Here is a 14,839-nt window from a genome sequence, read left to right as displayed (position 1 = left end):
CCCCGTTCCCGAGGTAGCCTGCCTGGGAAGCAGAGCAGTGACTCGGGAGGCGTTGGGGTTCTGAGCGTGGCTCGCTGGGTGACCCCGGGCAAGTTGTGACCCTTCTTGGGGCTCCTGCCTCCTCCCTTGCAAAGCTATCGGTGCTGTATGCACCCTCAGAACCTCTGAAGAGGGACAGGGGGCAAGCCCTTTGGTGATCCGCTGCCCTTGACTTCTGACTACATCTCAGGCTCACGTGAAGTTGCAAGTTCACATAGCGTCAGGAGCCACACTCGGGCTGAAGCTGTCTGACTCTGGGTGGCCGCTGAGGCTGTTTCCTCACCTGAGAAAGAGTATTAATAATGCACACCTTGGGGCACCTGGGTGGCGCAGTCGGTTAAGCGTCCGACTTCAGCCAGGTCACGATCTCGCGGTCCGTGAGTTCGAGCCCCGCGTCGGGCTCTGGGCTGATGGCTCAGAGCCTGGAGCCTGTTTCCGATTCTGTGTCTCCCTCTCTCTCTGCCCCTCCCCCATTCATGCTCTGTCTCTCTCTGTCCCAAAAATAAATAAATGTTGGAAAAAAATAATAATAATAATGCACACCTTGCACACGGCATGAGCCTTTGGAACTCTTGCTTCACCTGCATTTGCCTTCCAGGAACGCCCTATGTATTTGTACCGTTAGCGGCAAATGCTCTTAGGGAGCCCCTAGCCCGCACAGGTGCTGCACTAAGAATTTTCACCTGCGTTGTATGTCCGCGTCACCCACCCCACAGGTGAGGACGCTGAGGCTCAGAGAGGAAGTGGCTCGTCCAAGGTCATCTCTCCTCGTCTCGTGCCCTTTCCACTTCAAGCAGCCAGAGGTGCCCCAAGATGGGACAGCCCTTCTGAGGAATGGCGAGCACCTCGCAGGTGGAGTCTTCGTACACAGCCCAATCCCTTGGCTGAGATCCTGGAGGAGACACTGAAGCACCTGCTGTGGTCTGGACAGGATGATATCCAAGGATCCTTCCAATCCTGCAAGTCTGAACAGGATTGAAGGGTGGCGAAAGAGTGCATTTACTGGGGGCGCCTGGGGGGCTCAGTGGGTTAAGCGTCCTGCTCTTGGCTTCGGCTCAGGTCACGATCTCACAGTTCGTGGGTTCGAGGCCCGCGTCAGGCTCTGCGCTGACGGCAGATTCCCTCTGTCTCTCTCGGCCTCTCTCTCCGCCCCTCCCCCCACTTGCGTGCGTGGAGGAGGCAGGGAGGGTGGTGATAACAGTTGGAGACCCCAGGGGCCTGGAAATTCCTGATACCACATAGGTCATCGTTGAGTCTCCTGGCCGTCCTTGCTCTCCCCCCAAGGACACTGTGCAGACCCAGTAAAAAGGGTAGCATGTGGATGCCTTTACTAGGTCAGGCTGGTGACAACGCATACGAAATGCTTCACCACTTCAGGCCAACCCAGGTCGTGTTTATCTGAACTCCGAGCCCAGAGGACCAACTCCTCCACTGGTCAGATGCCTGGCCTTGGGCAAAGTCTGTTCCCTGCTCTGAGCCTTAACTTTCTCACCCATGAAGTACTTATGAAGACAAGAGTGTCCAACACCCAAGTTGTCGTGGGTCTAGAGGGAGACCGATGATCTCTGTAACAGGCTTGCTCCCTGGCCCAAAATCTGGACCACAGGAGTTAATGTTGATGATGACAATCAGGAAGGCTGGTGTCATTGCCCCGGGGCTGGCAGAGGCTTTGTTTGGTTGTCACAGACTTTGCCTGGAGAGGGAACTAGTGGCATCTATGGGTAACACATTCGGAAAGGAGCTGAGAGATCTTTCCAGACCTGGCTGAGCAGGAGGCGCCATCATGGGAGCCGACACCAGCCACAAACAGGACCAGATGGTTAGACGCACAGAGCCCAAGAGCCAGGACATTTACCTGAGACTGCTGGTCAAGCTGTGCCAGACAAACCGGCTCCACATTTAGCCACATTGTGTCGAAGAGGGTGTTCGTGAGTCCCACCAGCGGTGGCCTCTGTCCCTTTCCCAGATGATCAGGGGGATGAAGCTTCCTGGCCGGGAGGAGAAAACAGCTATGGTTGTAGGGACTGTAACCGACGAGGTGAGTGCCCAAAAGGTACCCGAACTGAAGGTGTGGGCAGTCGTCCCCAAGCCGCATCCTCAAAGCCGGGGGCAAGGTTCTGGCCTTTGACCAGTTGGCCCTGGACAACCCCCCACCAAAGGGCTGTGGCACCATCTTGCTCTCTGGTCCGTGCAAGGGCTGAGAAGTACACAGGCATTTTGTCAGGGACCTCAGAGAAGGCCACACCAAATCCCACAGGAGATCCAAGGGCTGGAAGTTTGAGCTCACCAGAGGCCACCCAGCCAGCTGCAGAAACTAGCCCCAGATCCTGGCTTGTTATTAAAAGGATTTTAGATGCAGGGGCACCTGGGTGGCTCAGTCATTAGGCATCCGACTTTGGCTCGGGTTATGATCTCACGGTTCGTGGGTTCGAGCCCTGCATCAGGCTCTGTGCTGACAGCTTGGAGCCTGGAGCCTGCTTCTGATTCTGTGTCCCCATCTCCTGTTCACACTTTGTCTCTCTCACTCTCTCAAAAATAAATAAAAGTTTAAAGATTAAAAAAAAAAAAAAAGTATTTTGGATGCAAATTAGATAAGAAAAAAAAAAAAGAAGAAGGAGCTGAGATGTTTAAAGAGGAAGGGAGGACGGCATTTGCTGGGCGTGTGCTTTGAGATTTCCCCTTCTGGTTTCCCACCAAACCTTCAGTAAAGCATATGAGCCTGACAGTGCTTTTGGAATCAGATTTGATCTTGGGGGGCATGTAAGGTGGGCTTCCACCCCCCACCTTTTCAGTCTGTTCTCATCTCAGCAGCCAGCATGGTCTGATTATGGACCACATCAGATCATGTCATTCTCCTACCCTAAACCCTCTAGTAAAGGGCAGTCCTTTTGCCACAAGGCCCTCCCATCAGGCTCCTTCTGACCTGCTCTCATAAATCCCAGTGCCACCTGCAGCAGACACATTGGTTTATGCCCTTCCCCAAGTGTGCCCAGTCGGCCTCAGGACCTTTGCACTTGATTTGCCTCCACTTTAATGCTCTTCCCCTGCATACCTGTGTGGGTTACTTCCACACTGAGTTCAAGGTGGGTCAGAAGTTATGAGTATTAGTTTCCTGGGGCTGCTGTAACAAAGTAGCACCAAATGGGTGGCTTAGAACAAAAGAAATTTATTCTCTTAGGATTCCAGAGGCCAGAGGTCTGAAATCAAGGCAGCAGCAGAACCACATTCCCTCCAAAGACTCTAAGGGAGAATCCTTGGTCTCTTCCAGCTTCTGATGGTTCCAGACATTCCTTGGCTTGTGGCCACATCAGTCCAATCTCTGCCTCCGTGGCCACTGGGGCCTTCACATCGCCTTCTCCATGTGTCTGTCTTCTCCTCTTCTTATAAGGACACTGGTCATCAGATTTAGGGCCTCCCTGGACAAATCTAGAATGAGCTCATCTCCAGATCTGTCACTTAATGACATCTGCAAAGACCTCTTTTCCAAATATAGCCACATTCAGAGGTTCTGTGGACATACCTCTTGTGTCCACCGTTCAATCCACTAGGTTATGTCCCTAATCATCGTCCACGGTCATAAAATCTCACAGCCTTTCCCCTTCGCCCTGTGTTACCTGGGTTTTTCTTCCTAGCACTAGGCATCGCATGCTTCTCTGCATATATATGTGTCTCTGGCCCTCTGCCTGCTCTAACTATGAACTCCAGGCAGGGCTCTACCTGCCGTGTGCACTGCTGTGTTCCCAGCCCCTAAAACAGGGCTTCACACACCGCAGGCACTCAAATAAGGATTCGCTGAATGAATAAATAAAGATCAGAGGGTGCCAACGATTTACGGCTCTGTTTGGGTCATTCCTAAGAATTGTTACTAACAGCTCATGATGCTGCAGTGTTTACAGGGAAAATGAATATAATTGATACTCATTAACGTGGATATTATATTTATGTTTATATGCCATTATTATGTCATCGTCTGATGACAATGCTTAGGTGTGCTTGGAGGAAGCTGGCATCTTCCAGAAAGAAGTGACTGTAGCTGAGGACGTACATCAGGTGCGCTCACGGCTCAGAGGCGGGGGTTTTGCTTCTCAGAGCCAACATGGAAGAGTTGGACAGGGTGGGTTTCTCTGCCTGGCAGTTGCATAGACTTGGGCAAAGCTCCTTTCCTGCTGAGGCCCTTCGAGCTCAGCCTGGAGGACATCGGGGGGGCAGGAATGCCACCTGTCTTGCCTCTCCTGACCAGAGGCACTTTTTCCACCGCTTCCCCGGAGCTTGGGACTTCCGCAGCTGAGCCGCATCCCTCCAGAGGTAAAACGGAGAGGATCTGGGGCCACCCCTAACCCTGAGCTGGAATTCTACTCACCCTCAGCCATCATTTCCAGGAGCAAAAAGAAGGTCCCTCAAAGCATGACGCCCAGGATGGAGTGTTTCTGATGGGTGGAGATTTTAGAGGCTGGGGCTGGTAGGCTCCAATGCGGGGATGCTGGGGTCCCAGAAGGCGATTCTCTAGTAAGAGGGGTGGGCAGCCAGTGTAGGTGAAGGGGCTTGGCCAGGAGCCGAATGGAGCAAATTCACCCTTGCCTGCCCCCGTTCCCCTGGCACGCTGTGGTCCAGCAATACAGGGAGGCACAAGAAGGAAACCCACACCACCGAGCCTCTGCTCTGTCCCTGCATCATCTCATTTCACACTCAAAAGTGCTCCCATTCGTTGTGCAAATGGGGAAACTGAGGTTCACCTTAACCAGGGTCACCTAGCATACAGACCTCGGTCCAGGATTTGTTGTTCATGTAGTTCCGCGTTGGGCCCTCAGGCCTTCCCCCACGCTGTTCCCCAAGCCCGGGGCGCTTCTCAGCTCGGACAAACGTACTCATCTTCCCGAGTCCAGCTCGTGTGTCCTTTTGTCCAGGCAAAGGTGCTCTTCTGTCCCCCTCCCCTGCCCCGCAGCTGCCCTGTCTGTCGTCCCCATGAGACTGGGCCTGCGTGCTCCCTGTCTCCAGCACCTCCCTGCCAGCTGGCAGTCTGTGCTCAGTAAGGGCTTGTGGAACTAGGCTCGGGGCCGGCCCGAACGCCACCACCTCCAGGATGCCTTTCTGGGGCCCAACCAGACCTTCCCTCTCCACCAAGAGCTCTGTTGGCCTTGCTTCTGAAAAGCCCTACCCCATTACCGGTCTTCCCGTCTTGGCAGGATCTATTCCTGTTTATTTACTTGTCTACTGCCTGTCAGCCCGCGGGTCAGGACCTGGCCCAGAACAGAGCTTGGTGCGTGGTTGGTGTTCAAGGAAGCAGACCGTTCCCAGCACCCAGAGGATCCTGGGGTGAGGGAGGGCTCTCAGGCCCATTGGAGCTGTGAGAACAGGCCTGGGCCAGGAGCCGAACGGATCCCACCCACCCCCAGACCGTCGAGCTGGAAGGCCCCTGACGCCCTACCAACCTAACCCTCATGTAGGAGTGGAGACACGCAACACAGAGAAGGTGTGTTGTGTGTCCAAGCTCGCGCAGCAGAAGTCACCTGACACCCCCATTCTCCTGACTTCATGGCCACTGATCTCTCCTCTCTCCCAGGTCTCATTTTGTGTCTTCCCTTAGCAAAGTATTCAGCTCTTCCTGGAAGCTACCCTCTCCCCCTGAATTGTACCCATTCAACAGGCACACGGCCTGGAAGTTTCTGGTGGGGAGCCACGGGCAGGGGAGCCACTCACACCTGAGTCTGAATCCTTCCTCTCCTGCTTCCCGGCAGAGGGACCCGGCAAGTTGGGTCGTTTTTTGTTTTTTTTTTTTTAATTATCTTAATTGTAGTAAAACACACATAACACAAAATATGCTATCTTAACCATTTCTGAGTACGCAGTTCAGTGGTGCTAAGTACATCCATAATGTTGTGCAAACTTCCCACCATCCACCTCCATGATGTTCACCTTGCCAAACGGAAACTGAACACGGAGAGCCGCCTCTACCCCCCCTCCCCGCCGCCCCACCCCTGCGCTCACCAGCCACCATCGTGCTTTCTGTGTCCGTGAGTTTGACTCCTCTCGGGACCTCGTATAAGTGGAGTCGCAGCATTTGTCTTTTTGCGACTGGTTTATTTCACCGAGCATAACGTCCTCAAGGTTCATCCGTGGTGCAGCAGCTGTCAGAATGCCCTTCTTTTCTAGGGCCGAATGACGTCCCACTGCACGGACGCACCACACTTCGTTCACCCCTCGATGGACACTTGGCTCGCTTCCTTCCCCCTTTCGGCCACTGTGAATGCTGCTGTGGTTCATTTCTTTCTAGGCCCTTATCTTTCACTTGAAAAACGGTGTCCTTGTCCTCATATGCTTACATGAATTCGTTTGCCTGCTATTTGCCTAACGAGCCACGGAGGCCTTGTTTTTCTTCTTATTATTTCAGAGAGAGAGAGAGAATGTGCGTGCAGAGGGAGAGAAAGAGAAAAAAAAAATCTTAAGCAGGCTCCATGCTGGGCCCAGAGCCCCGAGCCCAATGCAGGGATCCGTCCCACGACCCTGGGATCATGACCTGATCTGAAATCAACAGTCATTCGCTCGGGGCTCCTGGGTGGCTCAGTTGGTTGAGCGTCCGACTTCGGCTCAGGTCACGATCTCACAGTCTTGAGTTCGAGCCCCACATCAGGCTCTGTGCTGACAGCTCGGAGCCTGGAGCCTCTTTGGGTTCTGTGTCTCCCTCTCTCTCTGCCCCTCCCCCGCTCATGCTCTCTCTCTCTCTCTCTCTCTCTCTCTCTCTCTCTCTCTGTCAAAAATAAATAAACACTGAAAAAAAAAAAAAAAGAGTCATTCGCTCAATCAACCGAGCCGCCCAGGCGCCCCATCACGGAGGCCTTCTTAAGCGGAGAAAAATGCTAGCGTTTGCTGGCTGCTTTGTGTGTATTCACGAATCAAATCCTCACAGGCCTATGAGGCACTTGCCATTACTATCTCATTTTACCGGAGCAAAAGAAATAGAGACCTTGCCCAAGGGAGAGCAACAGCCAGAAAGTGGCAGAGTGGTGACAGGGACCCTGGCCTCAGCCACACATTCCGCCCCGTGACTGGGTTTATCCCATCCGCCTGCCGAGTGCGGTGTGTTCTCGGATTCACGGGGGGCCCTTCCTCATAACATGCCACCACTGTGCCCCTGGCTTGTGTGAAGCTTGCCCGGTGGCAGTCTCAATTCCAGCTGCCCTGGGGAGGAAGATGGAGAAAGACGCTAGAAAGTTCTGCAGTGCGTCTAGTTGGTGGAAAGATGCGCAGTCTTTTGAAAAACAAAAACCCATCTTTGGAGAAACAGAACAGCCAAACTCATACAGGAATTATGTGGAAATTCCTATTTCCTACATCTTTCTTGAAAAAAAAAAAATGTCTCGAAAACCCCACATTCTTCCTTGTTGACACCATCCGAGGGAATATGGAACAGTATTCACAGGGAGGCATTAATTTACCGCCCAAACCGTCAGAACCCATCCCCTAACTCGTTTCCAAGGTCAGTTGGAGGGGAAGCTGGAGGCGATGCCCCAGAAACGTTGCCTGAAGGGGCAAATTGCCATAATATGACCACACCCTCTGTCGCTCTGACGCCCTTCCCGACCGTGGCTTGATTTATAGCATCGCGTTGGAATTTCTGTCTCGAGACCATCTGACCTAATTACCCCTGTGGCTTGCACAGGCCCCTGAAACTGTTGCTGGTTTTGAGGCAAAGGTCCTGGTGGGTCCTCAGAAGAGCCCCTCCTGGGTAACCCCAAAACCTCAGCAGCCTTCCAGGCGGCGTCAGCATTGGCCCCACCTTGTCCGTTGCACTGGGATTGGAGAAATCAGCTGGATCTTTGCATCCAGGAAACAAACAAACAAACAAACAAACAAAGCTCTCTTGCCCCTAAGCAGTTGGCAGCTCGGGGAGGCAGCACAGCATTTATTTCTTGTTACTCTTTTCTCTAAAGGAGAAGATAACAAGGGCTAGAACTACCTGGTCCCTGACAACAGCTCTTATTTCCTGAGAGTCTGCTGTGTGCCAGGTATTTGCACCCGTCCACTCTCGGACCTGCCCCGTGGTCCCTCCAGGCCCCCACCCGCCTTGTCAGGTGAGGCTCTGAAAGGACCAGCAAGTCTCCCAAGGCCACCAAGCACGGAAGTGCAGAGAAAGGATTCGAAGGATTCGAACCACGCCCCTTCTCCACCCTGCGTGTGGCTTCAAGTCTCTTCCTGGCTTTTTGCCTCGATTGCCCTCAATTGCCCTGAGGTTGCAGGGAGTGAGGCTTTGGTCAGGGGCAGGGACTTGGGGTGATTCAGGGTAAAAGGTTAGCAAAACCTAACATCTGTGGTGCCTGAACTGCCAAGAGCCTCAGAGAAGGGGGGAGAAGGCCGACCAGGAGCTGGGGTATGCAGAGCGGAGTGAGGGACCAGCACGAAGGTTTGGGCTTCTTCGTGTGGCCATAACCAAGCTTTATGGCAAAGATTCAGTGCAAATGGTTTATCAGCAGAATCATGGTACCCAAAGATGTCCAGCTCCGGATCCCCAGGACCTGTACATCTGCTACCCTACACTGGCAGGAGGAACTTCACAGGGGTGATGAAGGTTCCGGACCTTGCGATGGGGAGATTATCCAGGCCAATAACCTGATCACACTGAGTCCTTAAAATTGGAAGAGGGAGACAGAAGAGTGGGTCCGGGAGACGCAGTGTGAGAAGGACTTCACCTGTGGCTGTGAAACTGGAGGAGGGGCTACGAGCCAAGGAACCCCAGAAGGCTCTAGAAGCTTCCAAGGCTGTGAGCTCCTGTTGGCAGGGCAGCTGTGCCCGACTGGGCTCTGCCTCCTCTAGGAGAGGTCAGTCTCCTCACCACAGGGGCCCCGGTTCCTGGTGGTAATGGATGGAGACGAGCAGAGGCATGAATTCTGGCAGCCAGAGAGAGCCCTCGGGAAGAGCTGCAAGTGCTAGAAACTACTGGAAGTTGGTCAAGAGGCCTCCATGGCATCTATGCAGGGGCACACAGGGACGAGACGGCGCCCCCCCCCGCCTTGGTGTGACTGTCTCGTGGAGATCGGGAATCCAGCCTTTCAAACGTGTTATCCCCCGCTGGGCAACGTCTCTTGGCTCCCCATTGCCCCACAGTCCCGTCCAGCCTCTCCTGCTTCCCCAGCCCAACCCCACATCCTGCCCCACAGGCACCCCACCCCCAGTGCACCCGGCCACTCACACTCCTCAGGAGGTCATATTTGTCACACCTCTCTGCCTTTGCAAATGCTGTTCCCACTGCCTGGAACGGACCCCGCACCTCTTAACAGCTGTGGTCTCCCCTGGGACCTATTTCTGGGAACCCTTCCCTGCTCCCCTGCCCCACCCCCAGGGCTGAGTGAGGGGCCTCTCCTGCACAGTCCCCTGCACGCCAGCCCCTCTCGGGCCCCCACCCCTCGGTGCTGCACGGGACACGTCCCACCCCCAAGGCTGTGAGCTGCTGCGGGCGGGGCAGCTGTGTCTGACTCTGCTCTGCCTCTGGGCACCCAGCCCAGGGCCTGGCACGCACGGGCTCAGGGGAAGACTGCTCTACAGAACCCGAGTCATGGGAAAGGCACGTGTTGCTGCCCACAGCCCAGCCCCTGGCCTCTCCGCCTGGCTATTTTTATTTCTTCCCCCCCCAGAGCTGGGGCCTGAAGGGCAGGTTCTCAAACCGAGCCAGTGGGACCAGCCAGGCAGAGTGAAGGCACTTGTCCCTGCCGCCCCAGCCAGAGGCCAGCAGGAACGGCCGTGGGGGCTCCTCCCCTGGAGCATGAGGCCATGACCTCAGCCAGAGAGCTGCACCTCAGAAACACTCCGGCGCCTGAAGGTGCCAGCTCACCCCCCCGGCAGAGTCTCCTAAGACACAGCCGTGTGACCTTGAGTGGGTCGTGCGCGTCACCTGTCTGCCGAGTGGGTGGGGTCCAGCTCCCTCCTGCAGATTATTCTGAGGATCACGTGATAAAGCGATAAGTCCAATTAGAATGTCTTTTTAAATTTTTTTTTTTCAACCTTTATTTTTTTATTTTTGGGACAGAGAGAGACAGAGCATGAACGGGGGAGGGGCAGAGAGAGAGGGAGACACAGAATCGGAAACAGGCTCCAGGCTCTGAGCCATCAGCCCAGAGCCCGACGCGGGGCTCGAACTCACGGACCGCGAGATCGTGACCTGGCTGAAGTCGGACGCTTAACCGACTGCGCCACCCAGGCGCCCCTAGAATGTCTTTTTAAATAGGTAAAACAGTCACGTGATTCAGGATCCAAGTGAAGAAGAGGGGGATTTACAAAACCACGGCGAGCTATCATCTCACGCCTGTCAGAATGCCTAAAATCAAAAAGACAAGATACAACAGGTGTCGGCGAGGCTGGGGAGCACGGGGAACCCTCTTGCACCGTCGGTGGGGCAGCCGCTCTGGGGAAGAGTGTGGAGGTTCCTCGAAAGGTTAAAAATAGAACTACCCTGTGATCCAGTAATCGCATTACTGGGTATTTACCCAAAGAATACAAAAACACTAATTCGAAGGATACATACACCTCGATGCGTATAGCAGCATTATTCACAATAGCCAAACTTTGGAAGCCGCTCGTTGTTCGTCGAGAGATGAATGGGTAAAGATGTGGTGTATGTACCCAATGGAATATTAGTCGGCCATAAAAAAGAATGGAATCTTGCCATTTGCAACAACATGGATGGACCTAGAGACTATAACGGTAACCAAAATAAGCCCATCAGAGAAAGAGAAACACTAGATATTTCATTCGTATGTAGACTTTAAGAAACAAAACAGGGGTGCCTGGGGGGCTCAGTCGGTTGAGCTTCCCACTTCGGCTCAGGTCTTGATCTCACGGTTTGTGGGTTCGAGCCCCATGTCGGGCTCTTTGCTGACGGCTCGGAGCCTGGAGCCTGCTTCGGATTCTGTGTCTCCCTCTCTCTCTGCCCCTCCCCCACTCATGCTCTGTCTCCCTCTGTCTCAAAAATAAATAAACATTAAAAAAATTAAAAAAAAGAAAAGAGAAAACAAATGAACAAAGGCGGGGGTGGGGGAGGGGAGAAACGAACCAAAACAACCAGACTCTTCACCATAGAGAACAAACTGATGGTCACCAGAAGGGAATTGGGGGCGGGAGGGGGGCAATGGGTAAGATAGGTGATGGGGATTAAGGAGGGCACTTGTGATGAGCCCTGGGTGGCGTCGGGAAGGTGTCAAATCACTGGATTGTACACCTGAAACCAAAACAACACTGTGTTAACTCTGCCGGAATTAAAATAAAATAAATACATAAATATACATATAAATATACATATAAATATACATATACATATAAATATAAATGCAAATACAAATATATAATTTTTAAAAGAATGTAATTTGGGATTGTCACTGCAAAAAAAAAAAAAAAAAGAGAGAAGAAACGAGTATTTTACTCAGTGCCAATCCAGCCCTCGTCCTCAGGACCCAGCTGGCCAGCTTCCCTGAAGTCCTTCCCTGTGGCTGTTTTTTTCTCTTGCTCCCTTTTCCCCTCCCTCCTTCCCTCTCTCCTTCAGAGGCTGTTTATAAGAATATGTATGTTTGTATTTACATTTATACACACACACATCACCATTGTGAAGAACCTATTTTGTGCCACATGCTTTGACACAATGTCGGTGCTCATAAATGGGAGCTTTTTTTTTTAACATTTATTTATTTATTTATTTTTTTTTTAATTAAAATTTTTTTTTAACGTTTATTTATTTTTGAGACAGAGAGAGACAGAGCATGAACGGGGGAGGGGCAGAGAGAGAGGGAGACACAGAATCTGAAACAGGCTCCAGGCTCTGAGCCGTCAGCCCAGAGCCCGACGCGGGGCTCGAACTCACGGACCGCAAGATCGTGACCTGAGCCGAAGTCGGACGCCCAACCGACTGAGCCACCCAGGTGCCCCTTCATTTATTTATTTTTGAGAGAGAGACAGAGAGACAGAGAGACAGAGTGCGAGCTGGGGAGGGACAGAGAGAGAGGGAGTCACAGAATCCGAAGCAGGCTCCAGGCTCTGAGCTGTCAGCACAGAGCCTGACACGGGGCTCGAACCCATGAACCGTGAGATCATGACCTGAGCTGAAGTCGGACGCTCAGCCGAATGAGCCCCCCCAGGTGCCCGATGAATGGTAGGTTTTATGCTTCACTGTCTGTCATCATCAGCTTCAAAATTACCAGCTGTCAGCTACTGTTTCCTGAATGAGTAGCTACCAGGCACTGTGCTAGGTTCCCCGCAAATATATGTCCATTTTATGGATGAGGAAACTGAGGATCCGGGAGGCTGGGTAACTTGGCCAAGGTCACATAGGTGGCTGGTGGCAGAGCCAGGAGTCAAGCCCCAGTTTTGAATCCCAAAGCCTGTGCTCAGAGCCACTCAGCGTCACTCCCGTGGCTGCCGTGACGCCTGACCCCGAGGAAATCGCAGCTTTTTCTGCACGTGCTCCGGGCAAGCGTCTCTGGTTCCAGGTACGACAGGCGCACAGAGGCTGTCCCACATATCCGCCAGGGCCTTACCTGCCTCTTGGTGTCACCAGTGTCAGGCTGGAGGACCCGTGCCAGGCAGCCCACTCCCGTGTGGTGCCCTGACATCCAGAGAGTGCAGGGACTCATGCTAAGTCACAGGACAAGGGAGTGACAGGCCCAGAACCAGAACGTAAGCCAGCCCTGCCCACGCCTGTGATATGGAAAAGGGAAATGTTTAATCTGTGCCGGTCTGGAAAGGGTGCTGAGCTGCCCCTTATCAGAGCGCCCCGAAACGTCGCTGAGATTCCGACTCCCGGGTCTGGAACACTCTCATTAAACCCTGAGCTCCTCCGGAGCTTAGTTATCTCTGTGGTCCCACCCTGCGCCACCCCCCCCCCCACCCCACCCCCCACCCCCACCCAGGGCTGCTGGGACAGGGCCTGGAATGAGGCTAGATGGATGCGTGCCAAAGCCTACTCCTCTGACCTTAGGCATGGCTGATTAGAATCTAGACTCGTAAAATAATAACTCTCGGGATGGTGAAGTTCTGTAGTGTGTGTGCCCTCCCACGCCTGGGGCTTGGGATCAGAGGGCTTCTTTGAATTCAAGTTGTTCCACTTCCAGTTTCGTGACATTGAGCACGTCGCTTAACCCCTCTGAGCTCAGTTTCCTCATCTGTATGACGGAAGTAATAAAACCTACCGTACAGGTCGTGGGGAGGACAGAGTCAGGTGGTTCAGGCAGAAGGATCTGGCAGAAGGACCTGGCAGGTAAGGCTAAAAGCGTCAGCGCCACAACAGCCCTAACACGAATGGGGCCCCGTTGATGTGCCGATGCAGTGCTGGGCTGTTGAGGTCGTTTCTGCGGAGGATGGGGTCATCCGTACAGTTTGCTCTGAGTTTTCACATCTCTTACATCCCTCAGGATGGAATCCGCCTGCTAGTTCCTTCATTGCCTGCTGTCCCTGCGCCCGAATGCCAGGGCCAGGACGGCAGGGACTGCTCTGTTCGGCTCGCCACTCCACCCCCAGCGACAGGAACCACCCCACTTGCTTGCGGGAGCTGTCTGTTAAAGCTCCTTTGAATGGCCACTCACTTCAGCAACGGATGAGGGGGCACCGTCTTCCATTTTGCAGATGGGGAAACCAAGGCGCAGAGAGATAGGAGTGGCTTACTCTTTACCGCATGACCATAGCCTCCTACCGCAGGGAGTGGAGGGGCTCAGACGCAGGCCCTGGAGCCAGCCTGGGTTCGAGGCCTGGCTCAGTCGCTCACTGGCTGTGTGATCTAAGGCAAGCCACTTGAGCTCTCTGGTCCTCAGGGTTCTGCTGGAAAATGGAAGTGAGGATAATGGCTGACCCGTGGGGTTGTTGCGAGAAGACGTCGATATATAACACTCAAGAGAAGCAGGTCCGGAGAGATGACTCGACCACAGCCACCCTGCTCAACTCCAAGCTCTGTCCGCCACCCGCACAGGTCCCACCAGCCGGAGTGAGAGACCAACCACACCGGGGGAGTGAGCCAGGCTGAGCAGTGGGATCCCCAAGTAGTTGGGGTGCCCCATCCTGGGCAGGGCCTGGCTGGGGAATCTGCTGCCAACGCCACATTTGGCCCCTGGAAATGGACACACCCTCCTTGTTGGCCTGCTCTGGCCTGGGCTGGGAAGGGAGCAGACGGGAGTCACAGGCCTGGCGGGGAGCCTGGGGGTGTGGGACAAGCATGGGGAGCGTGCCCAGAGGGAGAGGCATCCCCAGGGCTGGAGGCCTTCCTCTGCCTCAGCCACGCTCAGGCATGGACCCCGCTCTAGTACAGGCTCAAGCTCCAAAGGGTCCTCTTACTCGACTCTGGAAGGCTGACTTCCTTGACCAGACTCACAAGGACCCGATGGCAGTTCTGGATGACAGAGTATCTATAAGCAACAAATGAAACACAGGTCTGTACGGCAGAGAATGATCATGCCCAGCATCACTCTCCCCCAGAACAGAATCAAATTCTGGTGAAGAATTCGGGAAGTGAGATCAGTTTTGGGAAGACCGCTGGGGATAAGTTTCTGCAAAGAGTTTGTGTGATATGCTTCACAGAGCAAGGGTTTTGGTGCCAGATGGACCTGCCTCTGGCAGTTACCATTTGTGTGACCTTGGACGAATAATGACCTCAGCCTCGGTCTCCTCATCTATCAAATGGGTGTGACAATTCTTCCTCTTAGCCCTGCTAAGCGAGAAGGAGCACATGAAGTCCTTCCTTCTAGAAAATCCTGTTCCCAGCAAGAAAGGACAGTACATCAGGGACTCTTCGGGTGTCTCCAGGTAGGGTGGGAACATACCTGCCTTGCCGTGG

Source organism: Leopardus geoffroyi, chromosome B1 (genome assembly GCF_018350155.1).
Source record: "Leopardus geoffroyi isolate Oge1 chromosome B1, O.geoffroyi_Oge1_pat1.0, whole genome shotgun sequence".
Taxonomy (NCBI): domain Eukaryota; kingdom Metazoa; phylum Chordata; class Mammalia; order Carnivora; family Felidae; genus Leopardus; species Leopardus geoffroyi.
Note: the sequence above shows the minus strand (reverse complement) of the source record.